This window comes from Puma concolor, chromosome B2, assembly GCF_028749965.1.
Source record: "Puma concolor isolate L17-30 chromosome B2, mPumCon1.1.hap2, whole genome shotgun sequence".
Taxonomy (NCBI): Eukaryota; Metazoa; Chordata; class Mammalia; order Carnivora; family Felidae; genus Puma; species Puma concolor.
In genome coordinates this window covers 94,819,713-94,836,527 of record NC_141671.1, presented here as the reverse complement: position 1 = coordinate 94,836,527, position 16,815 = coordinate 94,819,713, and the positions used below count along the sequence as shown (strand labels likewise).

The following is a 16,815-nucleotide window of genomic DNA, read 5'->3' as shown; positions in this document are numbered from 1 at the left end:
TGAAAAAGTCTTTATTTTTCCTTCACTTTTGATAGATAATCTTGCAGGGTACAGGATTTAGGTTGGTGGGTTTTTTTCTACCCACATTTTAAATATTTCATTCTGCTCCCTTCTTGCTTACATGGTTTTTGGGAAGTTAGATGTAAGGCTTATCTTTTTTCCTCAATGTGTTAAGGTTTTTATCCCGTTTCTTTCATGATTTTTTTTTTTTTTTTGCCTTTTATTTTCTGTAAACAGTATGCCAGCGTATAGGTTTTTGTTTTGTTTTGTTTTGTTTTGTTTTTTGGCCTTTATTCTATTTGATTTTCTCTGAGCTTTCTGGATCTGTGGTGTTGTGTCCAAAATTAATTTGGTAACATAGGGGCGCCTGGGTGGCGCAGTCGGTTAGGCGTCCGACTTCAGCCAGGTCACGATCTCGCGGTCCGTGAGTTCGAGCCCCGCATCAGGCTCTGGGCTGATGGCTCAGAGCCTGGAGCCTGTTTCCGATTCTGTGTCTCCCTCTCTCTCTGCCCCTCCCCCGTTCATGCTCTGTCTCTCTCTGTCCCAAAAAAAAAAAAAAAAAAAAAAAAAAGTTGAAAAGAAAACAAAATTAATTTGGGAATATTCTCAACCATGATCATTTCAAATACTTCTTCTGTACTTTTCTCTCTTTCTTCTTCTGGTATTCCATTACATGTATGTTGTCCCACAGTCCTTAGATATTCTGGTGTATTTGTTTTTTGTTTTGTTTTGTTTTGTTTTGTCCTTGTTTTCTTTGCCTTGCAGTTTTTGAGGATTCTATTGATATGTTCTGTAGCTCAGAAATTTTCTGATCCATGTCCAGTCTACTATTAAGCCTATCAACAGCATTCTTCATTTCTGGTATGGTGTTTCCTCCCCCCCCCCCACCCCCACTTATTTATTTATTTATTTATTTATTTATTTATTTGAGACAGAGATCGAGAGAGAGTGAGAGAAAGAGAGCACCTGCTCACGCAAGCAGAGGAGGGGCAGAGAGAGAGGAAGAGAGGATCCCAAACAGGCTCTGCACTGTCAGGACAGAGCCCAAAATGGGGCTCAATTTCACAAACCTTGAGATCATGACCTGAGCCGAAATCAAGAGTCAGATGCTTAACTGACTGAGCCACGCAGGTTCCCCTAGTGTTTTTATCTGTAACATTTGGTAGGCGGGATCTTTCTTAGGCTTTCTTTCTCTCTGCTTATAGTGCCCATCTGTTCTTACATGCTATCTGCTTTGTCCATTACAGTCCATTACGGTCCTCCTTAACATATTAATCACAGTTATTTTAAATTCCTGGTCTGATAATTTCAATATTCCTGCCACATCTGGTTCTGATGCTCACTTTGTATTTTAAAATGTGATTTTTGCCTTTTGTTATGCCTTGTGATTTTTTTTCTTGATACCAGACATGATGTATTAAGTAAAAGGAACAGCTGTAAATAGACCTTTAGTAATATGGTGAGGTGTGGGAAGAGGGTAAGCAATCTGAAATGGCCCTCTGACCAGGTCTCAGTCTTTTAGTAACTGTAGGCCTTTGGACTGAATTTCACAAGTGTTTCTCAATTTTATTCTCCCTGCTTCGCCATGGGACATTATGGCTAGAGTGTGTAGGCTGGAGTGTTGGGTATTTTCCTTCCCTACATGGAAGGCTAAAGCTAGTTGAAGTTAGGTTTTTCCTTTCCCCAGGTAAGTCTGACTCTGATAATACCCTAGCAAGTTAGGCTCTAGTTAAATAGTTTCACCTGAAAGCATGTCTTGTTAAGAACAGAGTTCTCTGGTTTATCTTAAATGGTTCCTTTCTCCTCCAACTGCTGGAAACCCAAGGGGATTTTTCTCTGATACTTACCAAGGGAACCTGGCTGAACAGTTCAAGGTAAATGTCACAATATTGTGGGGTCCCACTAGACTGGGGACCCTGGAATTTTTAACTCTTAAGAGTGTTCACAATACTCCAGTAAGGGTGGAAGAGACAACTTTTAAGTTCTTCACATGCTTGAGCTGAACTGAAAGTCTCATATCTAAATCAAATTCTGCTTTTTCTTTCTTTCCTTTTTTTTTGTCTTTTGGCTGTGTGTTGTTATTTTATTTTTCCATATGTTTCATAGTATTTTTATGAAACTCGGTATCTTTTTTAGGACAGCAGAGACAGAGAAATCGATTGAATGCAAATGTATCTGTCTTTTTTTCTCCTAGGCCTTTGGTGTGGTAGTTTCAATTAATCCAAGCAAAAGTATTTCTAGTGGTGGTGGGCACTATAAATAACCTCAGCATATGTCAGCCAACACATGCCTCAAGGCATAATTTGTGATTAAGGTGGGGCCATATGATTTTTCTCCTTATCTACTCTGCTATCAGCTTTAGGTCTTCCTTTTGTGTTACATTTCTTTCTTTCTTTTATTTTTTTTTTAATGTTGGTTTATTTTTGAGAGAGAGAGAGGGGAGAGGTAGAGAGAGGAGAGAGAGAACGGCAAACAGACAGAATCCAGAGCAGGCTTCAGGCTCCGAGCTGTCAGCACAGAGCCCAACGCGGGGCTCAAACCCACGAAACATGAGATCATGACCTGAGCTGAAGTCAGATGCTTAACCAACTGAGCCACTCAGATGCCCCTTTTTTGTGTTATATTTCTATGGGGATTATCTACAAAAACAAAGGAACACTCCCAGGGGTAAATACTGTAACTTTTTACCTGATACTTGCTACCCCGATACTTAAGATCATTCTGATTAAGCCACAGGCAGACACTATGTCCCAGCGTCTCAGAATTTTGGGCTTCCCAAGGAGCTAATCTTTTCCCACTCTCTAGTACTAGGCCCAGCAATTATCCTACTGCTTCCCATGTAGTAGAGGATATTTTTCCGTTCTCTTTCTCCAGCAGCATTGAACTTACACCTGTGCCATCAGAATATGTTTTTGTTGCCCTTTCCCAAAGATAAAGACTTGTTTTCTAGGGGACTAAAGCAGAAGGGTGCTGGTAAATTTTGTGCTCCTCATGTAGCCTGTGCTATTCTCTACTTCAAAGTATATACTATGATGGATGCTTTCTCAGGACACTGCTCAATAATCTTTGTGGGTATCTAATGAATTATATTGTAAAAAAGTCATCAAGACTTGGCAAACTCTCCCTATATGTGTAACATCCTAAAGGCTCCACATTTTCTCATAAAAATGCTGAGGACACTGGTGGAAAGCCATTAAAGCTGAGGATGTAAGAACAAAAGACTTCTATTAATGAGGAAAGGGTATGGATAAGTGCTGAGCCCAGAACCAGATATGAGAAGTAGAAAGAGCAGGGCCAGAGAAGCCAATCCTCTGAGACTAACAGACACATTGCCTGCATAAGACACGTTTAATCAGACCGATATCTCTTGTCCCCACCATCAGGGTAGCAATATTGGGTAGAAAGGAACTGTGGGTACCTCTAGAAGTGCTCTGTTATCTCCATAGGCATCCATAATAGGACAACACTAAAGGAAGATTCACTCCAAGCCTCCAGCAGGTTATCTTATCTGAAATCCTCATAGTCCAGCATAGCTCTGCCTGTTGCAAGTAAGCAAATGGTCAAATCCCCATGTATCTCTTCAGGTGCTTGCCTCTCCATAGATGAAGGACCGATTGCTAGTCTTGCCACTTCAACTCTTTGGTAGTTTCAAGTAAAGTTGTGAACTTGCTGTTTTCCTGGATTTTTGTTGTTGTAAGATTGTGACACTCTTTGTAGGTCTTTGTACCTTTAAGTAGATATGTGATATTCAGTAAGGCTTTTAAAAAATTTATCTGGCTTCCTAAGATTTATTTTTGGTGAGTTGGTTACTATAAATTCCTCCTTGATAGCCTGAACAGTAAATCATGTAATCTTTTCCCTCACTTATTTCATTTGCTGTAGACTCTTTCAACATTCACAATAATTTGTTTCGTCAGTTTTCAGGTGACCTCATCAATTTACAAAACATTTCTTCACCTTTGTCTCATTTGCAGGTTTAAATGTGATTCCTAACAAAAGCTTTGGGGAAACTTGAAGGTATTTGCCTCTTTATGTTATTTCTGACTCTCTCTGTTTCTGTCTCTCTCTCTCTCTCTCTGTATATATATATATATATATATATATATATATATATATATATATATATATATATATATCTTATTTTGTTCTGCGAATAAGTTCTAGTTGCTGCTCCCAAATGCTGGTTTTATTATTTATGCAACAAATAGGTCAATGTGTGACAATTGTAATATTGCTTTAATTATGAATCCAATTTCAATAATTCTGTAAATTTTTTTTTAATGTTTATTTATATTTGGGGGGAGAGAGAGAGAGAGAGAGAGAGAGACACGGTGTGCGAATGGGGGGAGGAGCAGACAGAGACCTAAACAGAATCTGAAGCAGGCTTCAGGCTCTGAGCTGTCAGCACAGAGTCTGACACGGGTCTCGAACTCACGAGCTGTGTGATCATGACCTGAGCCAAAGTCGGACACTTAACCGACTGAGCCACCCAGGCACCCCTCAATAATTCTGATGACTTCAATCTGTGGGTCAGTTAAGCATGTTTTCTTAGAAGACAGTTTCATGGAAAGCACAAAACTGAGGGTGTAACTTGTATGAATTTATCAGTCCTATAGACTGAATTTCTGTGTCACCACGTCCCCCTCCCCATTCATATATTGAAATTCTAATCTCCAAGATAATGGTGTTTGGAGATGGGGTCTTTGGGAGATAATTAAGTCATCAGGGTGGAGACTTTATTATGGGATTAATGCCTTTATAGGAAGAGTCAGGAAACAGCTTTTTCTCCCTTTCTCTGTTTCTCTCTGTCTCTCCCTCTCTCCACCATGTGAGGATAGGATAGGAAGATGCTTCTTTGAAAACCATGAAAAGTGCCCTCACCAGACATTGGATCTACTGGCACCTTGATCTTGGACTTCCCAGTCTCCAAAACTGTGAGAAACAAATTTTTATTGTTTCAGCACACAGCTTATATTATTTTGTGATAGTGGCCCAAACTAAGACAGTTGATATTGTATTTTGGATTATAATTTGCTCTATATCAACTTTGGGTTTACAGTAATCATGGTGTTGACAAAGTGAAGGGGGAAAACATTTATGAGACCACTTTGGAGGATAATTGGGTAAAAAATAGTTCTCTTTGGCTTTGGGTTAACTCATACACTCTTTTACAACTTGTGAATTTAGAGATTGTTGAAATCACTTGTTAGTCCAGCACTTATGCTTATATTTCCATGTGCATGGATTTCTTACTTCCAATAAGAGATTATAAGAATGAGACAAGAACAATATTCAGGAAGTCTGTTTCTGCTTCTGTAAAGTTGGAGTAAAGTTAGTGTTATTATATTTCATATTTTTCTGAAATATTCTAGTGTCTGGGTAAAATTTGCAAATTCCAGGCAATTTTGGTCAATGTTCTATAGCAGTTTCTGAGACCTTTCTGCTTATATCAACATTTCTAATTTCCTAAATCCACCAGCAGGCTCTGTCCATTAGAGTCAAGAAGAATCTTTCTCTTCCCTTCATTTTACATGTTGATAGATTTTAATTTAACCTATCTACAAGGTTGTCATACTTTCTATAAGATCTCCTTTGATTCTTCATGCCAGTTTGTCAGGTGGTGATTCCAAACTGCTACACTTGGCTTGCAATCTTTAAAACATTACTTGAGTTTGAGTTCTATTTTAACTTTCCACCGTCATTCTTCATGAAAGCTTTAAATGAAATATTGACATTTCCCATATTCATTTAGAATATTATATGCACCCTCTGCAGTTCTTCACATTTTTGCATGAAATAATTTCAAACATAGGGATATATGATTTTACAGATAATTCTTATCAGTTTGAGCTTTCCCTGACAAGCTATTAGTCTTTGAAATATTTTACCCAATGCTATGATGTCCTGTCAGAGAAGAAGTGGAATTCATTGCCTCCAAATTCATTTGAGCAGTGATAGAATGTCATTATAGGCATTTATCATTCTTCATACACTCAAAATTTTGGTAAATGAAGTGCATCTGGGTCTTCTTTGGGGTCATCACAATTAGCACCTAAACAATATAAGTGTGAAGTATCATTTATCAGTCTTCATAATGAATTAATGTCCTTGTTTTATCTTTATTATAGTTGTACCTGTCAAAAACTTTACCAGCTTCAGTACTTAAAATCTATGAAACTCTGAGAGGACTGTTGAGGTATTAAGCATTATTGAGGAGTTAATACTGGGGTATTATTGATAGTAAGTGTTATGCAAATCATTATTATTTAATTTATTATTTTTTTACTAAAACGGTCACCATTTAAAAGAGAAAAATGATTAATCATTTTATAAAAAGTAAGTGACCTGTTTACAGGAACATTTTAATTTTCTAACTTCGACATGGCCAGCTACTGGTAGAGTACTTCATGTACAGAAAGGGCTTACTAACTATTATTAGTAAGTAAAAATTGGAATAAGTTTTTGAACTTGGTTAATAGTATTTGAAAGATTACATAAGTGATTATCCAAGTTTCGGTTTCAGTTTTGATTTTTGATAAATCTTAGTATTTTGGGACCTCAGTTTCATCATTAATAGGATTAGAGCATTGGATTCATTGGTTTTCAAGGTAGTTCTTAAAACAAAAATGTCAATTATTTCATTTATTTTAGATGTTCCTAGAAATATTTCTTATAATGCTGTTTCAGTTTTTTTCTCAAATTAGTGACACCATGTTAATTATCTTTTTACCTTATTGCATTGTCAATTGAAATAGAAACTTGCAAAATATCACTGAGTCCGAGGTTAACATACAAGTGAGCATAATTCTCCTAAATTGGTGATTGGTTCTCAGCTTGTTTTCTTGTTTTGAGCGATTTTTCAAATAAGGACATAAGGTGTATATATATATATATATATATATATATATATATATATATATATATACTTTTATTTCTTTATTTCACAATTCAGAATTTCATATCTCTGAATAACATGCTCTGGTTACATAATACGGAATATATAACTGGTTTAAGCAAGGATTGAAGTAGTAACTCTTAATAAGTTGAGCATATTTAGGAATCTATAAAATTTGGCCTCATATACTTTGATAAAAATTTACAAATAAAATTCTAGAAGTTAATTTCAAAGAGATTGCCCTATTTGGGGAGTAATGCTTGATATTAAGTAATTAAGTGATAATATAGTGCCAACTGGGTCTGATTCATTAATACTTTTCATGAAATAACAAATGCAATGTTACATCGAAAGATATAAATAATTGTAAATTATGATTGTAATTTTTTCTATAATATCAATTGGAGAAAAATATATTATTTTAGGATTTCTCACATATATTAAAGTAGATGGTAAATTTGGGATTTAATACATGGGACATATGCCACATGCAATTTAGAGTTATTTTATATTTCAATTAGTTAATAAGCTTAGTGATATATATCATCTTAAAGAAGTTATAGCAAAGCTGATCATTTCAATAACTAATTAAACTTAATATGAAAGAGTTGGCTTAACTGCAAATGTTCTTTAATTTTATGAAAGATCATATGAAAGTATTAAATTATTTTCTCATTTGCTTTGGGATAAAAGTTATGAAACGAAAGAGACATTTTTTTCCAGTCTAATAAACAAGTTTAGTAATTTAGAGCAATTTCAGTTGCCTTTTTAAAGAGTTCAAAATATGAAGAAATTAATGAAGAAGTACTATTGACTTCATGCATTTTTTAGACCTGATTAAAGCTGTTCATAATCATGTATTAGGATAAAATTTTATCTACTATATTCTGGCATTTTTTATACATTCTGATAATATCCCTTGGCATGTATAATTTTTTTTTTTAAATCAGAGGTTTGGAATATAGCTAATATACAGTAAAGAAACTATTTTTTTAATCATAGTGTCTTTAATTTTAATTTAAACAAAGAGTTCTTTGTATTATACGGTTAGTTGAGTTTAGGAAATTAAAATGACTGAGAAAAAAATATATAACATGAAAACTTTAAGATCTGTTACTAGAAAGACATTGTACACATAGATGATATTGTTAAAAATTATCTGTATGTACTTAATTTAAATTGTCTTAAATGCTATTTTGTGCATTAAAGAGTGGTTATGTCAGTGTTTTGAAGAAAAATATAGAAATTTAATATTAATGAGTAAGATAGTACTAGAGTTTTACCTGTATGTCACAGATAATAATTCATTAGGGAAAACTATATCTAGTATGTAACTATAACCATAGGCTGTAGAGAAAGAAACATAGCAGGTATAACAAAAAACATAAAATATTATGACAGAATTGTGATCAGATATACTATTCATATCAATAAACCTGAATAGGCCTAATACATGTAATAAAATAAAATAAAAATTATTTTGTTATTACTCATCTGCCTGGATGGGTTACACTTTTGTAATTGTCACAAAGACCCTTGTTCCATTAAACTTAAAGAAATATTCAAAACTATTGTATTCATTCAGAGTGGTTTAAAATGTATTCAGGGGCGCCTGGGTGGCGCAGTCGGTTAAGCGTCCGACTTCAGCCAGGTCACGATCTCGCGGTCCGTGAGTTCGAGCCCCGCGTCAGGCTCTGGGCGGAGGGCTCAGAGCCTGGAGCCTGTTTCCGATTCTGTGTCTCCCTCTCTCTCTGCCCCTCCCCTGTTCATGCTCTGTCTCTCTCTATCCCAAAAATAAATAAACGTTGAAAAAAAAATTAAAAAAAAAATGTATTCTTAGGAATAAATTTATTTCAGAAATTTAATGTTTTTTGATTTGGATGACATTTCAGAATTTCATCAAAACTCCTTTATCGTAATTACCAGACATTAAATGGAAAAACCTAAAATCCTAACATGTCATTAGAGGCTTCTTGTGTGATTACTTATATAACTTAAGATAAAAAAAATAATAAATTTTGCCATTCCTCCTTTGATATGAAATTATTTCATATCTATTTACTTAGCTACAAATCATCAACGTGTATTCAAACGTATATTTGACAAAGCCCACCCTGCAAATAACTGGGCAACTGTTGTTTTATTTCTGTGTAGATCTACTGCAGAGTCATATTACTTTGATTTATGGATGGTTTTAGACACTTAAATGCTTCAACCCTCTCTTGTTCTCATAAGCCTCACATTGTATCTTTGGAAAATTGTATTACAAATCTGTACAACAAAAGATGAAAGGCAGCATCCTGAAAGAGTCAGAGAAGAAGGAAATTTATTTGGAAATTTCCAATGAATGTGTTTCTTTCTTTGAGAAGTGACTATATTATAGGCATTTCTTCTGATTCTAACAATACTATTGTTTCTCATTTTTATTTAACTTCCAGTTAGTTAACATACAGTGTAATATTAGTTTCAAGTGTAGAACTTAGTGTTTCATCACTTACATGCAACACTCAAATGCTCATTACAAGTGCCTTCCTTAATACTCATCACCCATTTAAGACGTCCGCTGCCGACCTGCCTCCAGCAAGCCTAAGTTTGTTCTCTGTAGTTAAGAGTCTGCTTTCTGGTTTGCCTTTCTTTCTTTCTTTTTTTTTTTTTTTACCGCCCCCCTCCCTCACCATGTTCATCTGTTTTGTTTCTTAAATTCCTCATATGAGTGAAATCATATGGTATATGTCTTTCTCTAACAGTACTGTTATCAAATGTGTACCATTCTCTTTGAAAAGAGAATGGCTGGCAATTGTTTTGTTTATCAGGAAATACACAGAACAAATAAAATTTTCTACTTCTGCTTATAGTTTGAATCTCTGGTGAACAGCTTGCTCATTTCTAGAGTGAGCATGTGGCAGTAGTATGAGTATCAGTGGAATAATTCTGACATTTGGTTGATAAGATTTGCTTTAAAATATATTTACAAAAATTCTGTTTAGTTGATATATAGCTCCTCACAACCTTTATAAATTTCAAACTCACTTGATTTTCTCATACATAAAACTTACTGAAATGTTTGCCAAAAAAAGCAATTCTAAATAGGAAGGAAAATAAAGAACACTATAACTGATTTGTTTCTTGTAGAGCTGAGATGAAGCAAAGAATCAAAGACAAGATAATATATCCTTATTTATCTACATTTATTTCATAGCAAATGTTTTATGCAAATATACGCAATTAACATCATCATTTTCAACATGGTGGTTATATATTTTTGTAGGTATTCCCTCCGTGGTCTTCTGCATTTCTATTTTCTATACTTAATTCTAAGGTATTTTTCTCATCTGCAGTATATTACCTATTCTTCTGTAAAAATATTGAAGTATATGGAAAACTTTTTCTTAGAATGTTCTTTTACCAATTTACACTCATCAAGCACAGTATTGCATATTAATAGACAATCAAGTTCTACTTCAGGTACAAAGGTTAAAATATTTTAGAATTGAAGTTGTTCATAATGAGTTGCTATGTTTAAATTTTGTACAGGTTCTGCAAAATAACTTTTAAATATTAAAAAAGTAATGAATTATTTTCTAATATTGACTATAGTTATATTAATATGTGAGTCATAATATCTACAAAGAGTAGTTTTTTTAAAAAAGTTTATTAATTTGTTTTGGGAGAGAGGGCAGAGAGAGAGAGGGGGATAGAAAGAATCCTAAGCAGGCTCTGTGCTGTCACCATAGAGCCCGATGCAGGACTCAATCCCACAAACTATGAGATCATGACCTGAACCAAAATCAAAAGTTGAACACTTAACTAGCTCAGTCATCCAGGGTGCCCCATAGAGTAGTTTTTTGTTTTGAAATAGTCTGAATGTGAATGGATAGAAAAGGTATTCTATGCAAATGATAACCAAAAGAGATCAGAGGTGGCAATGTTTATATCAGACATAAATAGACTTTAGGTCAAAATGTCATGAGACAAAGTAAGTCATTATATAATGATAAAAGAGTCTATTCATCAGGGTTATATGTAACTATAACTATGCACCAAATATCAGAGCACATACATATATAAAGGAAACATAGATCTGGAGGGGAGAGGTAGGCACAATACAATAATAATAAGAGACTTCAACATACCACATTCAATAATGAATAGAACATCTACACAGATAGTCAATAAGGAAAAAAAACAGACTTGAACAGTACTATAGACCAAATGGACCTTAAAGACATATAGAGAATGTTCCCAATAACGCAAAACAGACATTCTTCTCAAGCACAAGTGGAGCATTCTCTAAGATATATCTTATGATTAGTCACAAACCATTCTTAGCAATATTAAGAATATTAAAATCATACCAAGTATCTTTCTATCACAATGGAATAAAACTAGAAATTAATAACAGAAAGAAAATTAACAAATATGTGGAAATTAATCAATGCAGCCATCTCCAATCATTGGGTCAAAGAAAAAAATCAAAATGGAAATGAGAAAATATCTTGAGACAAATGAAAATGAAAACACAATAATCTAAGCCTTATGAGATAAAGTAAAAGTAGTACTAAGAGAAAAGTTATAGCATAAATGTCATATTAACAAAGATCTCAAACAACCTGACTTCACAACCCAGGAACTAGAAAAAGAAGAAGAAACCAAGACCAAATTTGGCATAAGGAAGGAAATAATAAAAAGTAAAACAGAAGTAAATGAAATAGGTAATAGAAAACATCAATTAAACTAAGAGTTGGTGTTTTGAAAAGATAAAATTTAAAAACCCATAGCTAGACTAAGAAAAAAAGAGAGAAGGCAAAAAATAATGAGGAATGAAAGAGTATACTCTACAACCAATGTTATGGAAATAAAAAATATCATAGGAGACAATATAAATAATTATATGCCAACAAACTGGGTAGCCTGGAAGAAATGGATAGATTCTTAGAAACCTACAACGTACCAACACTGCCATGAAGAAATAGAGAATCTGAAAAGACCAACAATGTATAAGGAGATTGAATGAGTAATAAAAATCCTCTCATCAAAGAAAAACTCAGGAGCAAATACCTGCAGTGAACAGTTCTACCAAATATTTAAAGAATAATGAACAATCCTTAAATTTTTTCCAAAACATTGAAGAAAAGGGAATAATTCCAAATTCATTTTACTAAAACAGAATTACACTGATACCAAAGACAAAGACACTACATAAAAGGAAACTACAGGCCAATCAATATTCCTGATGAACTAGGTACAAATATTCTCAGCAAAATGCTAGCAAAATAAATTCAACACTATGTTAAAAGGAGCATACACCATAACCAAGTGGGATTTATCCAAGGAATTCAAAGAAATTTTAACATACACAAATTAATAAATGTTAACAGAATGAAAGATAATCACATGATAATCTCAATAGACACTGAAAAAGTATTTGTCAAAATATATATTTTATTGATAAAAGCCCTTGACATGTTGGGTATAGAAGTAATATACCTCATCATAATAAAGGCCATATACAACATTATACTCAATGGAGGAAAATTGAAAGCTTTTCCTCTAAAATCAGAACCAAGACAAGGACATCCACTCCTGACAATATTATTCAACATCGTACTGGAAGTCCTAGACAGAGAATTTATGCAAAAACAAAGCAACCAAACAAAAACAAACAAAACTGCATCCAAATCAAAAAGAAAGAAGTAAAATTATACCTGTTTGCAGACAGCATGATTTAATATGGAGAAAATTCTAACGACATCACTAGTAGACTAGTAAATAAATACAGTAAAATTATGGACTACAAAATCAACATATAAAAATCAATTGTGTTTCTATACACCAACATAAACTATCTGAAAAGGAAATGAAGGGAACAATTGCATTTACCATACCACTAAAAATAATAAAATAGGAATTAATTTAACCAATGATAATGAAAGATTTGTACACTGAAAACTCAGAACATTGATGAAAGAAATAAACAAATAAATGGAAAGACATCATGTGTTCATTGATTTGAAGACTTGACACTGTTAAACTATTCATATTACCCCAAGTGTTATATATATTAAATGCAATTGATATCAAAATCCCATGATATTCTTTACAGATATAGATAAAATAATCCTAACATTTATATGGAACCACACAATGTCCCAAATAACCAAAGCAATCTTAAGCAAGAAGAACAAAGTTGAAGGAATCACATGTCCTGACTTCAAAATATATTACAAAACTACAGTAATTAAAACAGTATGGTGCCAGCACAAGAAACACACACACATATATACATACATATACATATATATACATATATATAGACTAATGGAATAGAATCGGGGCCCAGAAATTAATTTATACATGTATGGTCAACTTATCTCTGATAAAAGTGCCAAAATCATGCAATGGGGAAATGAAAGTCTTTAACAAATAGTGTTATGTGGGGCGCCTGGGTGGCGCAGTCGGTTAAGCGTCCGACTTCAGCCAGGTCACGATCTCGCGGTCCGTGAGTTCGAGCCCCGCGTCGGGCTCTGGGCTGATGGCTCGCAGCCTGGAGCCTGTTTCCGATTCTGTGTCTCCCTCTCTCTCTGCCCCTCCCCCATTCATGCTCTGTCTCTCTCTGTCCCAAAAATAAATAAACGTTGAAAAAAAAAAAACAAAAAAAACAAAAAAACAAATAGTGTTATGAAAACTAGGGATCTGTATGCAAAAGAACAACATTGGACCCTTATCTTACCTATGCAGAAAAAAAAACAACTCAAAGTGTAATAAAGATTTAAATATAGAACCTGAAACTATAAAACTCCTAGACGAAAACATAGAATAAATGCTTCATGACATTGGTCTTGTCAATGATTTATTGGATATAAGTGAATGCAGTAGAAGCAAAAATAGAAAATGGAACTACATCAGACTAAAACTCATTTGCACACTGAAATAAATAATCAACAATATTAAAATGCAATACAGACTGGAAGAAATATTTGTAAACCATATATCAGATAGGGGGTTAATATCCATAATATATAAGAGATTCATACAGCTCAATAACAACAAAAACCCCCAAACAATCTGATTTAAAAATGGTCAAAGGACATGAATAGACAGACGTTTCTTGAGGGAAGTCTTATAATCTGGTGACCAAGAGGTATATAAAAAAGTGTTCTACCAGTCATCAGGGGAATGAAAATTGAACCCACAATTATATATCACCTCATACTTAAAAAAAAAAAAAAAAGTTTGGCTAGGAGGTGGAGAAATTGGAACCTTCATATACATACAGTTGGTGGGAATGATAAATGCTGCCACCACTATGGAAATCTATATGTAAGTTCCCGAAAAAGTTCAAAATACAACTACCATATCATCTAGCAATTCTACTTCCAGGTATATATCTAAAAGATTTGAAATCAGGAACTTGCAGGGATTATCTGTGCTCCCATATCATTGAAGCATTATTTAGAATGCTATCTCTATCATCTCTATCTCTGTCTCTATCTCTATTTATCTCTATCTCTATCTCTTATCTCTATCTCTATCTAAATAACCTAATGTCCATCACCAGACTGATGGATACAGAAAATCAGTGCAAAAATATATATGTACTTATATATATATATATATATATATTTCATGTAAAAATATGTATATATGTGTGTATGCATATATATATATATATATACATATATATATATGGCAGGATTTTCTTCTCTTTTAGGCTGAATAATAATCATTTATATATTATATAACTGAATATATATGTATATAATATGTAAAAATGTAAAATGTAAATATATATATGTGTGTGTATGCCACATATATATGGAAGGATTTTCTTCTCTTTTAGGATGAATAATATTCATTTATATATTATATAATTGAATATATATATGTATATAATATGTAAAAATGTAAAATGTAAAAATATATATATGTGTGTGTATGCTATATATATATATATGAAAAAATATATATATATGAAAATATATATATATATATATATATGAAAATATATATATATATATATATATGAAAATATATATATATATATATATATATATATATATATGAAAATCCTTCCATATATATGGCAGGATTTTCTTCTAGGCTGAATAATATTCATTTATACAGCCTAAAAGAGAAGAAAATCCTGCCATATTCAATAACATGAATGAACCTAGAAGACATTATGCTAAGAGAAATAAGCCTGAGACAGAAAAGAATGTATGACCTTACATAAAGAGGTATCTAAAATAGTCAACTTTGTAGGAACAGAGATTAAATGTTGGTTTCCAGGGACTTGGAGAATGAGAAAATGGGGGGATTATCAACAAGTATAAAATTTCAGTTTTGCAAGTATTGGGATCTGTTCAACATGGTTCCTGTGGTTAAAAATATTATATTGTACACTTAAAATTTTGTTAAGAGGGTAAATCTCATGTTCAGTATTCTTTTTAAAAAATTTTTTTTAAAGTTTATTCATGTTTTGAGAGAGGGAGACAGAGCGCAATAGGAGGAGGGGAAGAAAGAGAGGGAGACCCAGAATCTGAAGCAGGCTCCAGGCTCTGAGTGGTCAGCACAGAGCCTGATGTGGGGCCCGAACTCACGAACTGCAAGATCATGACCTGAGCCAAAGCTAGACACTTAACCAAATGAGCCACCCAGGTGCCCTCATGTTTCAGTATTCTTACCACAATAAATAAATGTATATTTTCTTTAGAAAAAATTTATATAATATTGGTATTGGTTTTGCAGCACATGCATATACATATATCTACATAAATTAAATCAATACCTGTCAACATCATCGTCTGGTTATTGAAAATATGAAGTTAAATAGAAAAAATATTGTTACTTATAGACCTTGATGAAATGACAGTTTTAAAATCTTAAAAATTATCTCTTAAACACTGAAACCTAAAGATTTAATATTATGTGAAATTAAAAAGCAAAGTTATGAAAGGTTCTGCAAAATGTTATTTTCTAATATAAAGCTGATGTTTTGAGCTTGTCTTAACCAAATGTTATGATCACCATATTATCATTCCAGAGCTTAGAAATAATATCTCTGTTTATGAAGTTAGCTCTCATAATCATAACTGTACTTAGCCCAAGATTATGGTTGTAGAGTTATATTATTTTCCATTATTTTTTAAATCTATATTACATCTATAAAATTCTCAATTTTGTGAAGGTGATATAATTTTTCTTACTTTCCTAATAGTCCAGTGATATAATATGGAATTTTCAGTTGGAATGTACACTAACAATTTCTGCTCACTCCTGCAAGATCAGGCTTACTGAGTATCAGAATGGTGATACCAAGAATGGTCCAGATCCTAGAGTAGTATTCCCAAAATATTGTTGGCCAAGAGAATAGCCATCTGCCTAAAATTCACTTAAAAGCAAATTTTGGAACTGTTGTGGTAAGGATATTAGGCTAAGAAGTTCTGTCTATCACAAAAGCTATTTATCACTGGTGACATTTTTAGGCAATGTGATAATGAACCATTTGAAGATGTATCCCAGAGCAACTTTTAGAATGTTTTTTATGGTCTCCTTGATGTTTCTTCCTAATAAGTCAATATGAAATTTTTCTCACAAGTTAATTGTGACCCATGACCTGAGCAATTTCAACTGAACTTTCCCTGTGAATTTTTTTATTTTTTTGCAGTAAAGAAAAAAAATAGAGGATTCTTTGATCTTCTAGGCTCATTACACAGAAGAATTCGTTCTGTGTCAACTCATTTCTTTTTCACTCTCTTTTTTTGTCTTAATACCTCTATTTAGATTTGAGTTTTTGTAATGATATAATTGCTTTTGAATCGCTTACAAAAAGATTTAAAAATATTGTGAAAGACAAATTTAGATGAAGTTTAAAGTTATCTTTAATTTTTAATTTTAATTAATATTTCTCAGGGGCTGAG

The 16,815-nt window shown here is 33.1% G+C and overlaps 1 long non-coding RNA gene across 10 annotated transcripts in view; it reads left to right on the top strand.

Annotated features, from left to right (window-relative positions):
- Positions 1 to 16,815, top strand: part of LOC147581115 (uncharacterized) — a 1,011,143-nt gene that overhangs the window by 982,494 nt on the left and 11,834 nt on the right. For all 10 annotated transcript variants that reach the window (XR_015251431.1, XR_015251428.1, XR_015251427.1 and 7 more), the window contains 2 exons: positions 3,975 to 4,017; positions 4,839 to 4,934. This is a non-coding gene — a long non-coding RNA (uncharacterized LOC147581115). The remainder of the gene's footprint in view (positions 1 to 3,974; positions 4,018 to 4,838; positions 4,935 to 16,815) is intronic.